Here is a 23,121-nt window from a genome sequence, read left to right as displayed (position 1 = left end):
TAGTTAACATTCATCACTACATAATTACAAATTTTTTCTTATGAGAACTTTTAAGATCTATTCTCTTAGCAACTTCCAAATACACAATACACCATTTCTTATACAGTATATATTCAGGACAATATTATTTTATTTATATATATATTTTATGTATGTATATCTCTATTCCTGGCAACCTCCAGTCTGTTCTCTGTATCCAGGTGTTCAGTTATTTAAAAAATTTTTTTAAAAGATTGTATATACAAGTAAGATCATATAGTATTTGTCTTTCTTTGACTTATTTTACTTAGCATAATGCCCTCAAGGTCTATTCATGTTGATACAAATGGCAGGATTTTCTTTTTTATAGCTGAATAATATTCCACTGTATATATATATCACATTTTCTTATCCACTCATCTATTGATGGATATGTAGGTTGTTTCCATGTTTTGGCTATTGTGAATAATGCTGCAAGTAACATGGGAATACATATAACTTTGTGAGATAGTGTTTTCACTTCTTTCAGATAAATACCAAAAAATGGAATTGCTGGATCATATAGTAGTTCTATATTTAATTTTTTGAGGAATCTACATACTCTTAGTGGAGTAAAACATAGTGGCTGCACAAATTTACATCCCGTCAACAATGCAGGAGGGTTCCCCTTTTTCCACATCTTTGACTATACTTGTTTCTTTTTAACAAGGGCCATTTTACAGGAATGAGATATTTCCTTGTGGTTTTGATTTCTATTTTCCAGATGATTAGTGATGTTGAACACCTTTTCAGGTACTGTTGGCCATTGTATGCCTTTTTGGGGACAATGTCTATTTAGATCCTCTATCCATTTTTAAATCATAAAAATATATATATAAGATTAAGAAATAGATATATTTTGCTATTGAGTTGTATAACTTCTTTATATATTTTGGCTATTAACCCTTTATCAGATATGATTTGCAAGTACTTTCTCCTATTCAGTAGGTGTTTTTTTCACTTTCTTGATGATTTTCTTTGCTGTACAGAAGCTTTTTAATTTGTTGTAGTCCCCCCCGCTCTTTTTTTTTTTTTGCTTTTCTTTGCTTTTGGTGTCATATCCAAAAGATCATCACCAAGACAGATGTCAAGGAGCTTTTGGCCTATGTTTTCTTCTAGGAGTTTTATGGTTTCAGGTCTTATGTTCAAACCTGTGATCCACTTTTGGGTTGATTTTTTTTTTTTAATTTATTTTTAGAGAGAGGGGAAAGGAAGGATAGAGAGGGAGAGAAACATTGATTGGTTGCCTCTTGCACGCCCCTCAAATGGGGACCTGGCTATGAGTCCCTGTTCAGGCACCAGGTAGGGGAAGTCTGTGTTCGCGCACCAGATGGTTTAGGGTCAGGGTCCAGGAATAATATAAATTTCCTTCCCAGTGTGAGCTGGTTATCTGGTGTGAGAATAACAGAGCTTGAGGTAGAAACAAAGCATGCTTCAAGGAGTATAGTTTACTTCTAGGCCTGATTTCCGCAGGGGGCCCTTGGAGCTATTATTGATTCCTGCCTATCAATCACATTTTCAGTTTTCTGGCCAAGACCAGCAGAGCCTCTCCAAGGCCCATGCTTGTACAGGACTATAGTCCCTGATACCACTCAAAGTGGCCCCCAACACCTGGCCTGCAACCCAGGCCTGTGCCCTGACCAGGAACTGCACCTGTGACCCTCCAGTTTTCAGGCCAGCACTCAACCCACCAAGTCACACCAGCTAGGGCAATTTGGGGTTGATTTTTATGTATGCTATAAGATAGAGGGCCAGTTTCATTCTTCTGCATGTGGCTGTCCAGTTTTCCCACCACCATTTATTAAAAGAAACTGTCCTTTCCCCATTGCATGCTCTTGACTCCTTTATCACAAACTAATTGACCATCTATGCATAGGTTTATTTCTTTTTAAGTAGTTTTTTAAAAAGGTTTTATTCATTGATTTTAAAGGGAGAGGAAGGAGAGACAGAGGGGGGGATTTGTTCCACTTATTTATGCATTCATTGGTTGCTTCTTGTATGTCCCCAGACCAGGGATTGAACCCACATACTTGGCATTGCAGGTTGATGCTCTAACCAGCTGTTGTTCATGCTGCATGGCTGTGACTGGTAGCTCCTGCTCTTCTTTGTTCCTAGCCCTCTAGACATCTAAGCTTTGCTAGTCTCAGGGTAGGGTAAAACTGAAGTGGATTCTTGATGCAGTTCTCCAAAAGGGGAAGTTGGTTGCTCACCCTGCTTTCCTTTTACTGCTGTGGAGAACACTTTTGGGCTGGGGAATTCCCTCTTGGGGGATGGGATGATGCAAGTAAAATGAAACTTTGTCCTACACTTTTTGTGTGGTTATTCTCAGGTTTTTGGTTCCACTGTGTTGTTTGAAGCTTCTTAAGTGGACTCCTGAACAATCTTAGGAGTGGGATTGAAAAATCCCATGAATTTTCATTCATGGATAGGTGTCTAATTGTTGTTCTTTGTGTGAGGCTGAAGCTGGAGTCTATTTTGCCTGCTTGATGATGTCACTCTCTTGTTCAGATCTTAAAAAATTTCACTCTAATCCTGTAACCTTGCTATAATCACTTGTTAGTTCCAGGAGTTTTGCCAATTTTTTTTTCTTTTTCATTTTCTACATAGACCATTTTGACAACTGCATACAAAGGCAGCTTTATTTCTTCTTTCCCAATATATATACCTTTTATCTCCTTTTCTTATTACGTAGGATTTCCAGTGTAATGTTGAAAAGCAGTGATGAGAAGGGACGTTCTTGCCTTGTATCTGATCTTAGTACCTGGAAAGCTTTGAGATTCTCACCATTAAGTATGATGTTAACTTTAGATTTCTTTGTGGGTATTCTTTGTCAAGCTGAGGAGGTTCCCCTCTATTCTTAGTTTGCTGAGAGTTTTTATCACAAATGGTATCGGATTTTGTTAAATGCTTTTTCTACATCTATTGATATTATCATGTGATTTTTGTTCTTAAGCCTGTTGATGTTATGGACTGTGTTAACAGATTTTCGAATGTTAACCAGCCTCACATACCTGGGAGAAATGCTATTTGGTTGTAGTATATAATTGTTTTTATGCATTTATGGATTTATTTTGCTATATTTTGTTGAGGATTTTTGCATCTGTGTTCATGAGCAATATTGGTCTGTACTTTTACTTGTAAAAGCATTGTCTGGTTTTGGAAATGGGATAATGCTGGCCTCATAGAATTCACTAGTAAACCCATTTGGGCTGAATGCTTTACTGTTTGGAAGTTTATTAACTATTGACTCAAATTTCTTTAATAGATATAGGTCTATTCCAATTGTCTTTCATTTTTGTGAATTTTGACAGACTTTGTCTTCCAAGGAATTGGTCCATTTTATCTAGGTTATTATATTTGTGGGCATAGAGTTGTTTATAATATTTCTATATTATACTTTTAATGTGTATAGGATCCTTAGTGATTTATCCTTTTTCATTTCTGATATTAGTAACTCATGTCTTCTCTCTTTCTTTTTCTTAGCCTGGGTAGAGGCTTATTAATTTTATTGATTTTTTTCAAAGAACTAGGTTTTGATTTTATAGATTTTTTCTGTTGAATTGTTTCCTATTTTCAGTCACATTGATTTCTGCACTAATTCTTATTAGTTGGTTTTTTCTTTGGATTTTACTTACTCTTTCTAGTTTTTTAAGGTAGAAACTTATTGATTTTAACTCTTTCATCTTTTCTAAAATATGTATCCATGGCTGTAGATTTCCCTGTAAAGCACAACTTTTGCTGCATTCCACAAGTTTTGATGTCTTATTTTCATTTTAATTTAGTTCAAATTTAAAAAAATTCTCGAGATTTTTTTCTTTGACTCATTTGTTATTTAGAAGTGTGTTGTTTACACTCCATGCGTTTTGGGATGTTCCAGTTATCTTTCTGTTATTGACTTATGGTTTAATTCCATGTGGTCTGAGAGCAGAGATTGTATAGCTGTTCTTTTAAATTTATTAAATGTGTTTATGGCCCACAATGTGATCTATCTAGGTGGATGTTCCATGTGAGCATGAGAAGTATGTGTAATTCGCTGTTGGATAACGTAGTCTATATATGTTAATTATATCCACTTGATTGATGGTGTTGAATTCAGTTATGTCATTACTGATATTCTGCCTCTGGATCTGCCCATTTCTGATGGAAGGATGTTGTGAAATAATAGAAAAAATATATGTGAGTCTCTGTCTCTGGTTCCTGGCATAGTGCTACTAAAACCCTTGTAATTTCCTAAGTGACAAGAACACTAGGAACATCTTTAATTCTAATATTTGGTCTTTGACTCCAGCTCCTGACACAACTTCTAAATCCTTTGGAATTTACTGGGTGATAGGAGTGTATATACCTTTCCACTTATTTAAGTCTTTTAAAAAAGTCTTTAGCCATATATTGAAATATTTTTCATAAAAATCCTTCCTACTTTTGTTAGAATTGTTCCTAGAGACTTTACAGCTTTTCATGCTATTTAAAGTTTTATCTAATTGGTTATTACTGAATTATGAAAATACTATTGATTTTATGTCATCCTGACATCTAGAAAATTGATTGAGCTTTCTTATTTTTCTAAGTTTGCCTGTTTATATTATTTTATATGTTGACAGTTATGTGGTATCTGATAAAAATTCATCTTTCCTTTATTTAATTTTTTTGCCTTGTTACACTAATATTTCTAGAATAAGGAGAGCAACAAATTATATTGTGCTGTGCTTGATTTTAATACATCAAATATTTTATACATATTATGTTCATCACAGGGTTTTTTTGTCTGTCTTGTTTTAGCATGCTAAGTTTTAATACAAATATGAATAATTTAAAAAATTTCACTCAATTGTCTTCTAGTTTGTATGGTGTTGTAACAAGACGGCTGTTATGATTCTTCTACCTATTTCTCTTTAGGAATGAGTCCCCTTCCCCCTTTGCTTTGGCTGTCTTCAAGATTTTCTCTTTAGTTTGTGTGTTCAGAAATTGACTATGATGTATCTCTCTCTGGCTTAATATTTATCTTTGTTGGTGGTTTGGATCTATAGTTTGATGTATGCTATTAATTCTGGAAATCCTTCGTCATTATTCCTTCAGATATTTATTCTATCCCATTCTCTACCTTTTTCCCTTCTGGAATTCTAACTGCACATTTGTTAGATCATTTGGTTTTGTCTTACAGTTCTGTTTCTATTTTTTACTCTCTTTGTCTTTCAGTTTGGATATTTTCATGTCACTGATTTTTTCCTTAGCTCTGTTAATTTTGCTGATGAGGCTATCAATGACAATCTTCATCTCTATTACTGTTTTTGACTTCTAGCATCTTCATTTAATTTTTTTTACAGTTTCCATCTCTGCTGAAAATATTCATCTGACAATGATTGATGTCCGTTTCTATTGAAGACTTTGACATATTTATAATCATTATTTTAAATTCCCTGTCTGATAGCTCTAACATCTGTGTTGTATATGAGTCTAGTTCTGTTGATTATTTTGTCTCTTGGCATTGTGGGGTTTTTCCCCTTGCTTTTTTTGTACACCACCTCCCCAGTGATTTTTTTCTTTTATAGGGAAGATAGAGAAGAAGAATCTGGCAGTGCTCCATGGCCTTCCTGCAGCAGCTCTTCTTCCCCTCTCCTAAGCCTGTACCGCGAAGGTTGCTTTATCAGGACTTTTGCCACCAGGACTTTTGCCATCATTTTTGGTGAGTCCTCATTGGAATCTGTAGAGAACAAAGCTTCTGAGGGTTGTGAACTCTCCTTATATCTGAAACTTTTCGGGTTCTATGCTGTTACCAGCCAATACTCAGCCTCCACCAATTTGTTAATAATTCCAGGCAAATGCTTCTTACTGGTGTTCAACTGCCCCAAGTAAACAAATACTTTTACTCTGTCTCCCTAAAGACATTGTTTCTCCTCAGATTTTGGTTTAGTTGGCATTTTCTCAACTTCAACTCTTTGATGGATCCAGGAAGAGTTGTTAACTTGCAGATTGTTCAACTTTTTTTTTTTAACTGTAAGGGTGGCAGTGACATTCTTTCCAATTCTTTTCCAGCTCTCTGCACCCAAGTAGAAACCAGGAACCTGATCCTCATTTTTAACCTATAATATCTGGACTGATGGGATGACTATTTGTTCTGGTTCACACCAGTGTAATTATTAATAGCATCTCCTTTAAACTCAAGCGTTTCTTTGTTTAAAAGATAAATATATGATTACCCTGTCCTTGAAAATATTACATAATTAGGTATCACCAGGAGCATATGTTAAGTTTGGATGGATTTGTTTTCTCTAGATAAAAATGAAGTATTGAAGATTATTTTAGTGCTATTCAAAAAGACATGGGGAGAAAATGTGTAAATGAAAGAAACATAAACTAAATCCAGTGTGTAAACTTTGTTTGGATCCTGTTTTAATCCAAAAGGATTTTTTTTTTTTTTTTTGACAATCAGGGACATTTGAATGTGGGCTAGGTATTAGAAGATATTAAAAAATTACTGTTATTTTGTTCATTATTACAGTGATATTATTATAATGTTTTTTAAAAACCTTATTTGTTGGATAAATTATGTATTTGGAAGTAAAATGGTATGATAGTGGGACTTTATTTAAAAATACGAATGTTAAGGGAGAGAGAAATGTGATAGATAAAAAGAAAACAAAACGCTGATAATTACTGAAGCTAGGTGATAGGTAAATAGAGGTTTATTGTTTTTATTATCTTTATTGTATTTTTTTCAGTTTCCATAATAAAAACTTTTTTAAAAGGGGAGAAAAGGGTATATAATCAGGAACATTTTTCTCTTTAAAAAATATGGTAATTATCCTACACTTTAAACTGGTAAGGGTGAATTTTTTTCTAGTGGCAGATCAGAGGCAATGCAACCACGCCTCAAAGTATATTTGAGAGCTTCCTGTGCTTCAGTGATTTTTCAGCAAACCCGATAATCTGTGATATAGTAGGTGGAGGAGGAAAGTCAGGCAAATGTCATGGTTTCTGTGCAGTTCAGTGCTGCAGACCCACACTGAACCAGGAGGAAGGAATGAGCCTTGCAGATGCCTTTTATTCCTGACTCAATTTAGTGTCTGTTTTGTGCAAACTTATCTTAGAAGGGATACGCTCTGCTTTTCTTCCCTTTTATCCAAGTTCTCACTGTCCCTCCATTCTCCTTTGTTCATAATTTGGAGAGACACATGCCTTGGCAAGGTGGGTAATGAGGCTGAAAACTCCATGAGGCAAGGACTGTTCACTGTTTTGAACAGTGAATATACACCTAGTACCATTACTGGTGCATGAAAGACATTAAATAAATGTTGGATGAAGAAATGAATAAATTCACATTTGCTGCTTGCCACATAGAAGGAACCTCATAAATACTGTATTTGTTGAATTGAGTTGTGTATGACAGAAATGAAAAGAGAATTTTAGAGTTTTTGTCCATTTAGTGCCAGAGATGTCCGGATGAGCAGAATCAGACAATGGGATGTCTATGGACAGGCAAAGGAGGCCAAAATAAAATGCAGCTTCATTTAAAATTAAAAGAAGAATATACAGTTACATACATGCCATTTTTCTTTCAAATATATTCATGGACTTGATTAGAATAGGATAGTTATTGTCTCCTCCCCGGTAAAAGTCCTCATGCTGTAGTTCTGCAAAGAAATCAGGAGACTTTGTAATATCCTGTGCACAAAAAAAGTTGGAATGACAGGTATTCTTAAATAAACAAGCGTAATTAATCATAGTGCTACTTGTTTTGATGAGCATGCAAGAGTGACAAGTTAATAATAAACCTAGCTCATATAGGAAGGGTGGCTAAGGAGGTGCTGTCAGTTCATTTACATTTTTGGATGTCACTGAAGATTTAATAATCTCCCTGCTTCATACATCAAACTAATACTCCTGAGGCAGAAAAACAAACCATTTTAAACTGTTAATCTGAGAAGCAATAAGATCCTGTCTTAGGTCACAAATAAATTGAGTTTTTGGACCCCTAGAGTGTTTGATTTATTCAGATTCCAAAGCTACTCAGAACCCCTGGGAACCTTGGCTGCCAAACCAGGCACGCTGGGAACACCATGGGAATTGCCAATCTAATCAGATAGTCTAGACTGAGGACAGTGACTGATTTTACCTTAGACCTGCACAATAATTTAGTTAACCTTCTATGTCGACTACAAGTAGATTATGGAATACAGACATACATGAATTTGAAATTCAGTTCAAAATGATTGCCTTAGTTGGAATTGTAACCATCTTTCTGCTTATGTAGTATTTCTTCTTAAAAGATCAAAAGTTGTTTTGAAGTTTTTACTTTGTAAGTGTAGGCTTTTTACCGGGGTAGAGAAACTGGGACACGGAAAGGGGAACTCACTCTTGATGGCATGGTGAGCCGTTGGTGAGTCCTAAGCTATTTACAGATTTCCAGCTTTCCTTTTCTTAAGCAGCTAAGCTATAGGGTATATTGAATTTATTAATTTGGAACAATATCCTCTTATGGATACGAATATATAAAATATCATATTCCTAGTTTAAAGAATGGGTCATAGTGATCTCAGAGAAAGAAGGAAGTAGAGTTATGTGCATTAGCAGTATGTCTATGTGCATTCATTGCTCTCATTCATCATGAAGTAATTTTTATAAAGGAAATAGATTGTAAAATATGATTTCTGCTCATTTTTTACTAATGCTGCTTATAATTTCAACTAAATTATTTGTGATGTTTAATCACTTTTATAGGAAATGGAAAGAAGAGCCTAAGTTGGTGCCATAAAAATAGCCAATTATTTCCCTCCTTTTCCTCCCCGCTAGCCCTGGGGCTCTAAATCGCAGCTGTAAATTAGGGTTACATTATGTCATGTCTTCCAAGAGCACAGTGATTGGTGTAGAACAAATCTCAGACTATTAATAGCACTTCTATTCAACCTTGCAGTTAACAAAACACATACCACCCCAGGTATACCTGGCTTGCTTCTGTCCATTTCTCTCTGAGGAAGACTAGATTCTCTTGGTCAGGAGTTCAGGTTGGACCAGGTGGGAGAAGCCTTGGAAAATCTTTCTCCTTCAATAATTCACTTAGCAAACATCCATTAACTGCCTTAGGTGCTGGGGATGTAAAGGCCATATAAAGGACAGGGACAAAAGGCACTATATTGGTTTCCTATTGCCATTGCAAGAAATTACCACAAATTTAGTGGCTTAAAAACAACACAAATTTATTATCTTTCTGTTCTGAAGGTCAGAAGTCTAAAATCAAGGTATTGGCAAGGATGTGTTCCTTCTGGAGACTCGATGGGAAAATCTGTTTCCTTGCCTTTTCCAGCTTCTGGGCTACCTGCATTCCTTGGTTCATGGCCCCTTCCTCAAATTACTTCATACTCTTGCTTCTGTTGTCACATCTCCTACTACTCAATATGATCTCTTAATTCCTTCTTGTGATTATAAAAAGGATTCTTATGATTATATTGAGCCCACCTGGATAATCTGGGAAAACCTCCCCACCTCAAAACCTTTAATTTAATCACAACTGTAAAGTCTTATTTTTCATATAAGGTAACATTCACAGGTTCCCAGAAGTGAGAAGTGGACATTTTCGAAGGGGCCATTATTTAAAATAGGACAGAATTTGACATTGGACAGCTCTGTCATTCTCTACCTTAATATGATTATTAAGTAAGTTTTATAAACTTTCTTAATCTCAGTCTTCTTATCTGGGAAACTGAGTGAGTAATAGCCATCTCATAGGTTTGTGTGATGATTAAATGTCTGCAAATAATAAATATTATGTCTGATACATATTATAAGTTCAATGAATGGGAATTTCATGAATTATTGTTCTTACTATTCATTGGTGAAAGGGCACAGCCTCTCCTCTGAGGACATCTAAGTCTAGTGGAAAAGATAAAAAGGTAAACAATTGTAAGACAATGTGAGGCAGTGTAACAGAGCTATGTTTGTCTCAGGCCACAAGGATCCTTCACGCACAGCTTCAGTCTTTTGTGGGTAATCACCTAACACTTGGATTTGAGGTGAAGGAAACCAAAACATACAAGGTTGTCTGAAGCTATAGGGGACCTGAAATGTCAGGTCCTGGAAAGTTGTGTATTTTTATTTTGATGAATTCATGTTTTTTCTAAGAAAAAACTATTTCCTGGTCTTAAAATATTATGTTAACTCTCTTGGGCTTAGGATATGTGGCATTTAATAAATTAGGGCCTTGGAGGGCTAAGATTGCATTATATGGTGAAAGGAGAGAACAATGTATGTCTGTAAGAGAAAGGTCAAAGTCTTCCTGTTCCCTACTCCACCTCTGGCTTTTGATGTTCACACCTTCCCACCCTCAAAAGTTTACAGTGCTCATCTGATTGGAAACATTCCTCAACTACATAGGCCAGGTTTGTTAGTGATTAGAGTCCCTGTGTGTGAAAAAGCAAGCACTCTTGGTGGGTATCATTCATGAGTCTCTCCCACCTATGTGGCCTGTGTGAAGACCAGGGTCCACCCTTTTCCTTCTGTGCCTGAGCTGGCCTGAAAACTCCTGCTCCTCCTATTCTGTCTGTCTTGTTTCCTGTTGTGTCCTCACCTTATGTGACCCTTCAGCAGTGACACACCCTTCCTTTGGCTTCTGTTACACCTCTGTTTTCTGTCTTGCTATTTCCTGTCCACTCCTTCTCAGTCATCTCTGGTGGGTCTTCCTCATTTCTGATTTAATATTCTAATTTGCCAAAGTCAGTTCCAAGATCTTGTCTATTTTCTGTCTCTAATCATCCTATTCTTATGGATTTAAGTACCATCTATATATTTGATGATGCTGACATTAGTTTTCCATTGCTCTGCAACAAAATACATAAACTTGGTAGCTTAAAACCCCCTTCCCCCACCCCTGCAACTAATTTATTATCTTTCAGTTCTTTAGGTTAGAAATTTGACAGGGCCTCACTGGGCTAAAATAACCTGTCAGCAGGGCTGCATTCCTTTCTGGAGGCTCTAGGGGAGAATCCTTTCTTTCTTTCTTTCTTTTTTCTTTTTTTATTCCCTTTTCCAGCTTTTAGAGGCCTCTTGCATTCCTTAGCTTGTGGTTCCCTTCCTCTGTCTTTAAAGCCATCAACATCTTATCTCTCTGACCCTTCTTTTGTCCTCATCTCTCTCTCTTTCACCGCAGCTGAGAAAAGGTCTCAGCTTTTAATAACGTATCTGATTAGATTGGGCACATTTATGTAATCCAGGATAATCTCTTTGTCTCAAAATCCATACCCTTAATCACATCTGTAGTCTTTTTTTTTTTTTTTTTTTGCCATATAAGGTAAAATATTCATAGTTTCTGAGGATTAGGTCCTGGACATCTTTGGGGGGAATTGTTTTGCCTGCTACAATGCCCAAATATGTGTCTCCAACCTAGACCATTCTCCCAAACTCCGGAACCATGTATTCAACCATCTGTTTGACATCTCTTTTTGGATGTGTAAGAGACATCTCAAACTAAATTTGTCCAGCTGAACAACTTCCCTAAAACTTTTCTCACAGTCTTCATAATGTCAGTTGATAGAACCACTCTTTAAGTTGCCCAGGCCAAAACCTAAGGATTATTTGTGATACTTTCTCCTTTGTACCTATATCAAATCCTGGTGGCTGTACTTTTACAGATGTCCAAAATGTGACCACTTTTCATCTCCTTCACTGCTATCAACCTTGTCTTCGCCACTACTTCCTCCCCTCTAGATTACAATAGTTTCCTAATTGGTTTCTCTGTGTCTATGCCCTGCTCCCTTTCCTTCTGTACACAACATAGCAGCCAGAGTGATCCTATTGAAACATAAAATGGATAAAGTCATTCCTCTTTCCAAAAATCACAGATGATTTTCCATGTCATTTAGAGTAAAAGCCTAAGTGCTTAATTAAGGTCCCGGGTGCTCCGCCCCTTTGACCTTTATATATTATATTTGACCATTCTTTAACCTTCTCTCCTTTCTTCACCTTGGTCATTCCACTCCAGCCACAGTAGCCTCCTTAGTATCTCACAAATATTTAAAGCACATTTATACCTCAGGATCTTCATACAAGCTGTTTTCTCTGCCGGGAAGTCTCATCACCCGGAAAACCACATGGCTTGCTCTCTCACTTCAAGTGTTTGCTCAAATGTCACCCTCTCAGTGGGGTCCACACTGAAAACCTTTATTTAAAATTATATTTCTCTAGCCCTGGCTGGTGTGGCTCAGTTGGTTGGAGGATCATCCCATAAACCAAAAGGTCACGAGATCAATTTCTAATCAGGGCATATGCCTAAGTTGCATGTTCAGTCCCAAGTAGGGGCACCTGCAAGAGGCAACAGATCGATGTTTCTCTCTTACATTGATGTTTCCCTCCCTCCCTCTCTCTCTCCCTACCCATGTCCCTAAAATCAATAAGCATGTCCTCAGGTGAGGATAAAAAAAAATAAGATTATATCTCCTTCTGCATTGCCATTTCCTGCTTTGTTTTTCTTGTACTTTAGAATTTATGTATTTATCTCGTCATGGTCTGTTTTTCCCCCACTTAAAAGTGAACTCCACAAAGGCAGTTTATTCCTCTTGTTCACTGTCGTACCCTCAGTACCAACAAAAGTATTTGTGCTGTTGAAGGATCGAAGGTACTTAATACAATTTGTTGAATGAATGCATGGATTCCCTTTGACTTTGGTGAGTGGTTCTTTGGGTTAGCATTTCTTATATCAGAAGAAAGAAGATTAATCTTGAGTGCTGGGAGACTAGAATAAAGAATACAACATTGGCCACCTCTAGCTTTAGGATAAGATACTTCTGGAAATTGACCTGCTTACTACTTATAAATGTTTCTGTTAGGGAAATAAAACAAACAGGTAGACTCATAGATCTGTCTTTTAGTGCCTGGGATGAGAAAAGTTGTAATAAACTTAATCATTGTGATATTGTGACATAATTAAAAATATATATTTGATCTTCATCCCAGGTTCCTGGCAGAGTTCCTAAAACCCTTGGAGTTTCCTGAGTGATAGGGAACATCTTTTATTATTGAAGCTCCTTTCAGCCATGAGTTTATGCTAATGAGATGACTCTGGAAAGGCGAAGTCTGGTTGTCCCAGGAACTAACTATATGATTGATTAGAAGGTTGGAACTTTTAGCCCTGACCTCCTGGGAGGGAAGAGGGACTAGAGTTTGAGTTTAATCACCAATGTCCAATGATTTAATCAATCATGCCATGTAATGAAGCCTCCATAAAAACCCTAACTAAAGAGGTTCTCAGAGAGTTTCTGGATTGGTGAACACATCCACATACCCAGAGGGTGCAGCACCCCAACTGCAGAGGGACAGAAACGCTTGCCCTTGAGACCCTTCCAGACTTTGCCGTCTGTATCTCTTCGTCAGGCTGTTCATCTGTGTCCTAATAGACCAGATCAGATAAGCCACTATTTCCCTAAATCCTGTGAGCTGTTGTAGCAAGTTATCAAACCTGAGGAGGGATTTCTGATGTAATGGAGTTGATAAAAGGATTAGAATACCCCTCCCCAAATACCTTCTCCCCATGCGATCTAAGAAGTAGGTATTTGTAATGCCCAGTTAGTTTGACTTTGGGTGTCCTCTTGTTGGTTTGTCCTCCTCTCGGAAGGAGTCCAAAGTTGGTCAGATATTTGAGGGAGAAAAAAAAAATGACAAAATGACAAATTTCAACAGAGCATTGGGAAAACAAAGTGTTCTGAAATTCTTTCCTCATTTTTAAAAATAATTAAGTAAGAGGGAAGAATTTCTCTTCTGAGTTTTTCAAGGTCCAGAAATTGATTCCAAGTGTGAGGCAGGAAACGTAAATGATGAATCTGGCACATCTTACACAGAATGAAAGAACACTAGTGACTACTGGAGTTGGAGCAAAATGACACAGGAAAGATTGGAGAATCAAAAAGAATCACTGCAATTGATTTAAGTACATAAAATATAAAAATATTTTGGTTCAAACTGATACCTTAAGAATTGTTATTGGAAATTGCTATGGCACCAACTTATTATCCTGAAAATTAAGATAGGTATAGAATTAAGCAGTTATTCTGTCTTACATATATGACCTATGCTCAGGGAAAAAAAAGCTGATGAGGAAAGTTATTCTTTATAATTATTTCCTTATTTTGAGACAATCTCAAACTTACCAAAAATGTCTAATATACTACAGTGAATGACTTTATTTTCCCAGGCCATTTGAAAGTTACTAACCTGTTGCCCTATCACCCCTGAATACTGAATACCTGAAAAACTTTGTATTTCTCATAAATGAGGACACTCTCTTAGGTAACCACAATATAGTTGTCAGAATTAAGAAATTAACATTGATGTCCAGTCATCCTAATAACATCCTTCATAACAACAGGATCCTGTTCAAAATCACATGTGGCATTTAATTGTCTTTTTTTTTGTTTGTTTGTTTCCTTCATTCTGGAGCAGTTTCTCAATATCTGACTTTTATGACTTTGACATTTTTGAAGATTACAGGTCTGTTATTTTGTAGACTATCCTTAAAATAGTTTTATTTGGTGTTTCCTTGTAATTAGATTCAAGTCATGCATTTTTTGGAATGAAAGGAACATCACAGAATTGAAGCTGTGTTCTTCCTTTTGCAACTTTTTGTCAAGTGATACATGATTTTATTGAAGGATATTTACTTTGGTTACTTGATTAAATTGGGTTTAATCAGGCTTCTTCACTGTGAAATTACTCTTGCATCTTTGTAATTAATAAATATTTTATGAGAAGGTACTTCAAAAATAGATATCCTATTATTCATAAACATTAATTTTATTAATTTATATCCATGAACTCATGGATTCTCATTTTATTCAATGAGTTATAATTTCTTACTGTCATTATTTATTTTGCTGATCAAATTTCTCAGATTAGAAGTGCAGGTTCCCCATCAATTTGGCCTTATGTCTGTTGGCATGTCCCATCATTCTTTGATGACTTCCTTACTTTCTGGCACAAGTTGTCGCAAGCACATCTTGTACTTTCCTCGCTGTAACTCTTGGATCAGCCATTTCTCCCTGCTTCTTTTTAGTGGAAAATAGTTTTTGGAAACCATGATCAGGTGTTATTGCTGTTGGGTAGATCTCTCTCATCCTCCCAGTGGATAGAGAGCTAGGGAATGTATATGTCCGTGTGTCTGTATGTGTGATGCAATGGAAGGCCCTTGCTTTGCATTTGGATTCAAATGACATTTTGAGACAATTGAGGAAATTTTATAGGTACTTGGAATTAGATGATATCAAGGACTTGTAAATTTTGTTATGTGGGATAAAGACATTTTTATTATGTTTAAAATTTTTTTCCTGAGAGAGGAAACTGATATAAGTGAGCTCTACCTTCAAGGACTTTAAATGAGAAAATACAGGCAGAAAGGACTATCTAAATAATTTACTATTCCATATATATTAATACATACATGCAGATAGACACATACACATATAATTTGATATTAAACTTGAGCTTGGTATATAAGTATCTGAGATCTCAACCCTCTATATCCAATGTCTAGAGCTCAAATAATCCAAAAGCTCCCTGTTGAAATAAATTTGTATCATTAGCCCTATTTTGTAAGATGCAGATAGGTTTTCTTTTCACGTTTTATTTTTTATTGAATTTTTTGGAGTGATATTGGTTAGTAAAATTATATAGGTTTCAGGTGTACAATTCTGTAATAGTTCATTGGTATAATGTTTGTTCACCACCCAAGTCAAGTCTCCTTCCACAACCATTTACCCTCCCTCTACCTTCTTCAGACTTCCCTTCACTTCCCTTCCCCTCTGGTAATCACCATACTGATGTCTGTGTCTATGAGGGGTTTTTTTCCTTAATTCCTTCCCTCTTTTACTGCAGCCCCAACTCCTCCCCTCTTTGACAGCTGTCAGTTGTTCTCTAAGACCCAGATAGATTTTGACCACGTCTGGAGAAAAGTTGTCTCCTGACCTCCAGTTTGGTGCATGGTATATATCTTATCCCAAAGACAGAACTGACAATTAGAGATGTCATCATATATTCTTGGCTTTCTTTTAGTTTGTGTGATATTAAAGGCTATTTAGGACCAAATGCAAAATCTATCCTTCGTAATCCTGTTTGTGAGCTGTTGCTGGTATGACAGGAGGTGTTGATGCAGACATATGGACTTGCATCCCTCACTGGGTAGGGGAGCTGACCTCTAGCTCCCACAGCTGCTCCCTGTTGCAATTATCAGAGTTCCTGGATGCCCTTTGACATCTTGAGCAGCTGCAACATCAAGTAGTTTAGTGCAAAATAATCTATCAATTAATCTTTTTGCTATTGGATATTTTAGACACTGGTGCCTTGATTCATACTGTAAATGAGGTGGAAAGTGGCACGACTCCTGATTGTTACAGCAAACTCCCAACATGGTCACCCTGCCTACCTCATCAGTAACCCCTGGGGAGCCCAGAAAGAAGAGCCACAGTATGAGGAGTCGGGGACTCCAATAGTCTTCAGCTTATACACAACTCCTTCAACCCTGGCAGAAACACCACCCTTTGTCTCCCACCCCTGGAAGCATATCAAAATGCCTGTGAGGGAAAGGGCTAACCTAGGGTCTTCCTTAAATATTAAAAAAGGTAAATTATCTGAAAACTTCAATACTTGGAATATTCGTAACAAACTAGTGTCAAAGTATCACGGTTCAGAGCTGCTGCTCTAGTGGGATACTTTTAATAAAAGAAATATAAAATGATGTCTCCATGCTTTGGCAGAATTGTCCAGAGGCCTGACTCTTATCAAAGCTGAAAAATCCCATGGAAATCTTCAGCTTTGCACTTAATTTACCACCTTCCTGGGCTGTTTCTCTTTTACTGCTTCCCTCTTCTTCCCCTGTGATTTTCCCTTCTTGTTCCCAAACACACTTACTTTTCCAGACACCATCTGTTTTAGAATACATTTGCATTTCCTTTTTCCTTCCCAAAGTGGCCTGACTTTGGGGCTTATGTTTTCCCCTCAATGAACTGCTTTACCTGTGTTACCAAATGGACTGGTGGGAAGGAAAGCGGTGGCTTGCTGGATTGAAATATGCCCAGGAACCCAACAGGGACATTCTTCTGGACTTGGAGTATTAAAAAACAAAATTCAACCGAGTGTATTTCAAGATCTAATGGTCTTTATTTAAGCAATTCATGAGTTGAACAGTATCCCTTCTAGCAACTAGAAGGGTATTTCAAGGGGTTGTACAAAATGGAAGGTTTTAAAATTTATTTTCATTGAATTTATTGGGATGACATTGATTAATAAAATTATATAGGTTTCAGGTATATGATTCTATAATATATCATTTGTATATTGTATTGTGTGTTCACTACCCCAAGGCAAGTCTCCTTCCATCACCGTTTATCCCCCCTTTACCTTCTCCTACCTCTCCTCACCCCCTTTTCTCTGGTAATCACCGTACTGTTGTTGTCTTTGTCTATGAGGGTTTGTTGGGGGTTTTTTTGGCTTAGTCCATTCACCTTTCTCACCCCAACCACCCTTCCCTCTGACAACTGTCTGTCTTGTTCTCCATATCTATGAGTCTGGTTTTCTTGGTTGTTAGTTTATTTTGTTCATTAGATTCCACATGTAAGTTGAAATCATAGGGTACTTTCTCTGACTGGCTTATTTCACTTCACATAATACCCTCCAGGTCCATCCATGTTGTTGGAAAGGGAAAGATTTCTTTCTTTTTTATGGCTGAGTAGTATTCCATTGTGTTCCATTGTGTAAATGTACCATACCTTTTTTTTTTTTTTTTAATCTACTTACCTACTGATGGACATTTAGGCTGCTTCCAAATTTTGGCTATTGTAAATAATGCTGCAATGAACATAGGAGTGCATAACTTCTCTTGCATTACTGTTTCAGCTTTCTTCAGATATATTCCTAGAAGTGGAATTGCTGGGTCATAATGCAGTTCCATTTTTAAATTTTTGAGGTAACTCCATACTGCTTTCCACAGTGGCTGCACCAATCTGCACTCCTATCAGTAGTGCACAAGGGTTCCATTTTCTCCACATCCTCACCAACACTTGTTTGTTGACTTATTTGATGATAGCGATTCTGACAGGTGAGGTGATACCTCATTGTGGTTTTAATTTGCATTTCTCTGATGATTAGTAACATTGAGCACCTTTTCATATGTCTATTAGCCATCTGTATATCCTCTGGAGGAGTGTCTATTCAGGTCCTTTGCCCATTTTTTTAATTGGGTAGTTTGAGGTTTTTTGTTGTTGTTGAGTTTTATAAGTTATTTATAAATTTTGGATATTAACTCCTTGTCAGATATATCATTGGCAAGTATGTTTTCCCATTCATTGGGTTGTCTTTTCATTTTGTTGATGGTTTCCTTTGCTGTGCCAGACCTTTTTAGTTTGATTTAGTCCTATTTATTTATTTATTTTTTGTTTCCCTTGCCTGAGGAGATATATCAGAAAAAATACTGTTATGAGAAACCTCTGATATTTTACTGCCTGTGTTTTCTTCTAGTATTTTTATGGTTTTGAGTCTAACATTTAATTCTTTAATACATTTTGAGTTTATTCATGAATATGGTGTAAGAAGGTGCTCTAATTTTCTTTTTTTCCTTTTTACATGTGTCTGTCCATTTTTCCCAATGTTATTTATTGAATATACTGTCTTCACCCCATTGTATGTTCTTGCTTCCTTTGTCAAATATTAATTGACTGTAAAGGCATGGTTTTGTTTCTGGGCTCTCTGTTCTGTTCTATTGAACTATATGTCTGTTTTTTTAAAAAATTAATTAATTTTTTCAAATACATTGGTCTCCGCCTTCCCACCACCACTTTCCCCTGCACCCCTTTTCCCCTCTCCCTCCCTCAATCCTTCCCCACTTTGGCTTTGTCCATGAGTCCTTGCTATATTGAACTATATGTCTGTTTTTATGCCAGTACCATGCTGTTTTCATTACAATGGTCTTATAGTATAGTTTGATATAAGGTAACATGATTCTTCCAATTTTGTTCATCTTTCTCAAGATTGCTGTGGCTCTTTGGGGTCTTTTGTAGTTCCACATAAGTTTTTGGAATATTTGTTCTAGTTCTGTGAAATACGCCATTGGTATCTTGATAGGAATTGCATTGAATCCATAGATTGCTCTGGGTAGTATGGACATTTTAATAATGTAAATTCTTCCCATCCATGAACATGGTATATGCTTCCACTTATTTGTATCTTCTTTAATTTCTTTTTTCAGTGTTTTATAATTTTCTGAGTACAAGTCTTTTACATCCTTGGTTAAATTTATTCCTAGGTATTCTTTTTTATGCAATTGTAAATGGGATTGTTTTCTTAGTTTTCCTTTCTGAAATTTCATTATTGGTGAATAAAAATGCAACTGATTTTTAGATATTTATTTTGCATCTTGCTATTTTTCTGAATTCATTTTTCAGTTCTAGTGGTTTTTGGGTGGAATCTTTAGGGTTCTCTATATACAGAATCATATCCTCTGCAAATAAAATGGAAGGTTTTTATAAGAAGAAGGTTGAAGCAAGGGAAAAGAAAGGATTATGCTTAGGACAGGGCATCTTCTTTTGGGAAGAAGGGGTTGGCAAGGGTTTTAATCATGCAGATTGTCTCTTCTTTTTATGAGGGATGGGAGAGGGCCCATGTGACAGATTACTAGTGCTTGACCAGAAATATTCTAGACTAGCTGATTAAAATTACATTTCTGGAGAGGTTGAAACTGCAATCAGATGTTAAATCTAGGTTTGGTGTCATGGGCTTTTAGCGTAAGTGAGGCTATTTTATGTTCCCCGTGCACCCATCCTCAAAAGGTCCTTGGGGTACAGAGGTTGGTTTGTAGTATGTTTAAAATACCTGCGGTTTGCTATAAAACTTCAAAGAATTTCAAAGTGTCAAAAGGAGAAAGTGGAAGTCATTCCTCCAAAACCAGTCATATTCTTCAAAGGGATACAAACTCCTACATATAGTGACCCTAGTGACTGCTATCAAACGTGCAGTCCATATCCTTCTTGTTTTTTTTTCCTATGCATGTATCTGGATGAGAAATATGAGTATATAGGAATTTAAAACATATTGGATCATACTACATATATTGTCTTCAATTTGCTTATTATTTTGCGTAAACATTATAGGCATCTTTTCATACCAGTACACATATGTTCATTCATTACACTTAACAACTGGTATTTGTAGTATGCATATACCATGATTTATTTACTCAATCTGTTACTGATATATATGGTTCCAAAATCTCATTATTACTAATGCCTAACACATTTATCTTTATGTTTCTGCAGGTATATCTGTAGGACAGTGGGAATTGCTGCATCAAAGAATATGTACATTTTAAATATTGATAAGGGTAAAGGGTATATTTCAAAGGGTTATTTATTCATTTTAAACATTGTAGGTACTGTCCTAAACTTTATATGTGATCACTAATACAAGTACAGCATTTTCTACCTTTAATTATGAGAGATTATGAGGTAAATGGCAATGATTTGTAAAGTGTAAGATACTTTACAAAGTATTTTTATTCAACTTACTAAATACTCACAGTCTGTAGGGAGATAATGTTATCTCCAAGTTAAGGGGGAAGAAACAGGGGCTTATCAAAATTAAGTGATTTGCCCAACATAATATATTCAGAAGTGGTAGAACTGAGCCTGAGGCCCTCTTTCATCTCCAAGTCTGAAAGTCATTGTTTTACACTGTTACTGGCTTCCTGTGGAGGACACCTGACCCTCTGTTGTGATGGATGGGCTGGACATAGGTGCGGGGCAGGCAAGCAGAAGGAGTATTGGCCAGCCAGCTTCATCCTAGTGTGGCACATCCATGGACATACAGACATTTCTCTCTGTGCCATCACTCCCTTGGTGATCTCATTTAGTCACAGCTTTGAATATCATCTCTATCCAGACTTACATTTCCAGCCTAGAACTCTTTCCTTAAAATATCCTATACTGAACTCTCAATCATTTCCCCTAAGTCTGTTCTGCCTACAACCATCTCAGTTGGTTACTACTTCATCCTTTTAACTCTTCAGGCTCAAATCCTTGGTTCCTCTCTCTTTCTCTCTCATAGCCTTGTTCACAGGGAATATGACCAAGGCCATACTGTGACTTCCTGCCAGGTTTGGAGTTGAAATCCAGGCATGTCTTGCTCTAAAACACACCTAGATTATACTGCCTTATTCTAATTCCGTTAGCCTGAAATGTAATTCTGATCCGACTCCTGAAATTTGTTTTCTTAATTTAGGAGCCAATGGACTGAGTAAATGTTTAGAAATTAGGTCACATGGTTAATTTATTTTTACTGGTTCTAAGACTACAAAAATTGAAACTCCCAAGTACCTCTTACTGGAAAAATAATTACCTTAGCTGAGGAAATCAGTGGGCCCAGACTTTTGAAAACACCCAAGTCCTCCCTATCAGCTCTTCCATATTGCATGCCTGCTCAGGGGGAAGAAGAGTGGAGAAGAGAGGGGGCCCAGAAGGGAATTTCTTGCTCAGAATGACAGGCTTCCAATGGAAAAGCAGCTGAATTTGAGGTTTTAAACAGGAGCTGAGGCAAAGCTGTCAACCTTCCTGAGTGAACAGAGGAAGGCAAATTCTTCAGTAACCCACAGTGAAAAACTTAAATTATTGATCAGAAGGGGGATTTAACATGTCAGGAAGTGTTTCTTTTTATTTTAGCATTATATTTTCGGTATTTGTGTATCTGTGTATATGTTTTTGTGTAGGAAGTTATGTTCAGAAACCAAAATTAAACGGTGTAAGTGCTTCTTGTAATTATAATTCAGTTGTCAACTAGGACTTCCCTGGCCCTGTGAAATTGAACAAAACTTAAATTCTCAATTTTATAGCCTGGCTAGAGTTTGCCTGGGACAGAGGGGATTCATGGAGTGCAAACTTTCCAACGCTGACCCTGGAGAATTCCTGCACAAACCGTGACAAGTCGGGGTGGTTACTCTAAGCTTGACCGAGTCCAGAGCCCTCAACACAATTTTTACAAATTCCAAACTGCTTACTTTTTTCTGTCCACTTATTTTGACTTTTATATTTAGTAAGGCTTTCTTAATTCTGCCCCGGACTGACCTGCATATAAATCTCAGTTCCTTCGCAAACTTCTACCAAAGAGTTACTTAGTACTATGCGTTTAATGAAATAGGCAGGTTTCCTGCAAACTTAAGGGGTCATGAACTCCATTTAGCAGCCTTTAACCATCTCTTTGCTTCTTAACATTTCTCTCCTTCTTTCCTTCCTTTCAATCTTTGTTGTAGTCAGCGAATTTGTTCTCTTATGAAGAGTAGTTCTGTCCCTCAAGGTCCTTGTTGTCGGGGGGTCCCTCATTTTGTCCCATGGAGATATGCCAGGAAATTTTCTCAGCAAAAGTGGGTCTCACCTAAGAGGAATTCTTCACTCTGCTGCTTAGAGAATAAAATTGTATCTACTATATTATATCATGAAGAATATTTTATACAAACATAAATGAAAAATTTTGACTTGGTTTGGGAATTATTAAGCTGCCTTCCTTTTCTCTCTTTTCTAAGATCTTGTAAGGTGCAGCTCTACCCCCAATTACACAATGCCATGTTTTTTCTTTTCTCCTTGAGCTTACCAGTAAGGGCTAAACTGAAGGTAGGGTTTAACTGCCTTCTTGTTTTAGGGATGTCAGAGAATTTTCCTGAGAGGTATGTGGCTTGATGCATTAACAAGCCCCTTAGGATATTAGCTTTGCAAGGGGAATTGTGTGTGCATCTTAAAAACCAAGTGATGCAGTTTTCCTAACAGAGTATTAAACATTCAAGTCTGACTTGGACCAGAGGCCATAACAATGAGAACGTTGTCAAAACCACTCATCAGGAAAGAGCTAAAGGGAGGTCAGGTCAGATGGATGAGACTGGGTGATCTAGACAGAACTTCTGAGTAAGGATCCTTCCTGCTTCCCTTGAAACTGACACATCTGAGCAAGGGTGGGAATCTGTTTGGGGTAGAGGTCTCAGCTGGCTTTCAGTTCCTCTATTTCAGAGTCTGTCTAGACTCTGGGAAAGTCAAGGAGTGTTATTTATAGGGAAGTTAGCCTGGAGAAGAGGGAGGCATGGGTAAAAGGAACACA

The 23,121-nt window shown here is 36.8% G+C and overlaps 1 protein-coding gene across 1 annotated transcript in view; it reads left to right on the top strand.

Moving 5' to 3' along the window:
* Window positions 1-5,683: 5,683 nt before the first annotated feature.
* HYDIN (HYDIN axonemal central pair apparatus protein) overlaps window positions 5,684-23,121 on the top strand; it is a 347,593-nt gene continuing 330,155 nt past the window's right edge. Inside the window, exon 1 of the mRNA XM_054579213.1 lies at window positions 5,684-5,701. The gene's annotated coding sequence lies outside the window, so the exon portion shown is untranslated. The remainder of the gene's footprint in view (window positions 5,702-23,121) is intronic.

The sequence above is a fragment of the Pteronotus mesoamericanus genome, unplaced genomic scaffold (assembly GCF_021234165.1).
Source record: "Pteronotus mesoamericanus isolate MK-2021 breed Mesoamerican mustached bat unplaced genomic scaffold, CSHL_Meso_final contig_52, whole genome shotgun sequence".
NCBI classification, from domain to species: Eukaryota; Metazoa; Chordata; class Mammalia; order Chiroptera; family Mormoopidae; genus Pteronotus; species Pteronotus mesoamericanus.
Note: the sequence above shows the minus strand (reverse complement) of the source record. Positions and strands in the feature narration are given on the sequence as shown.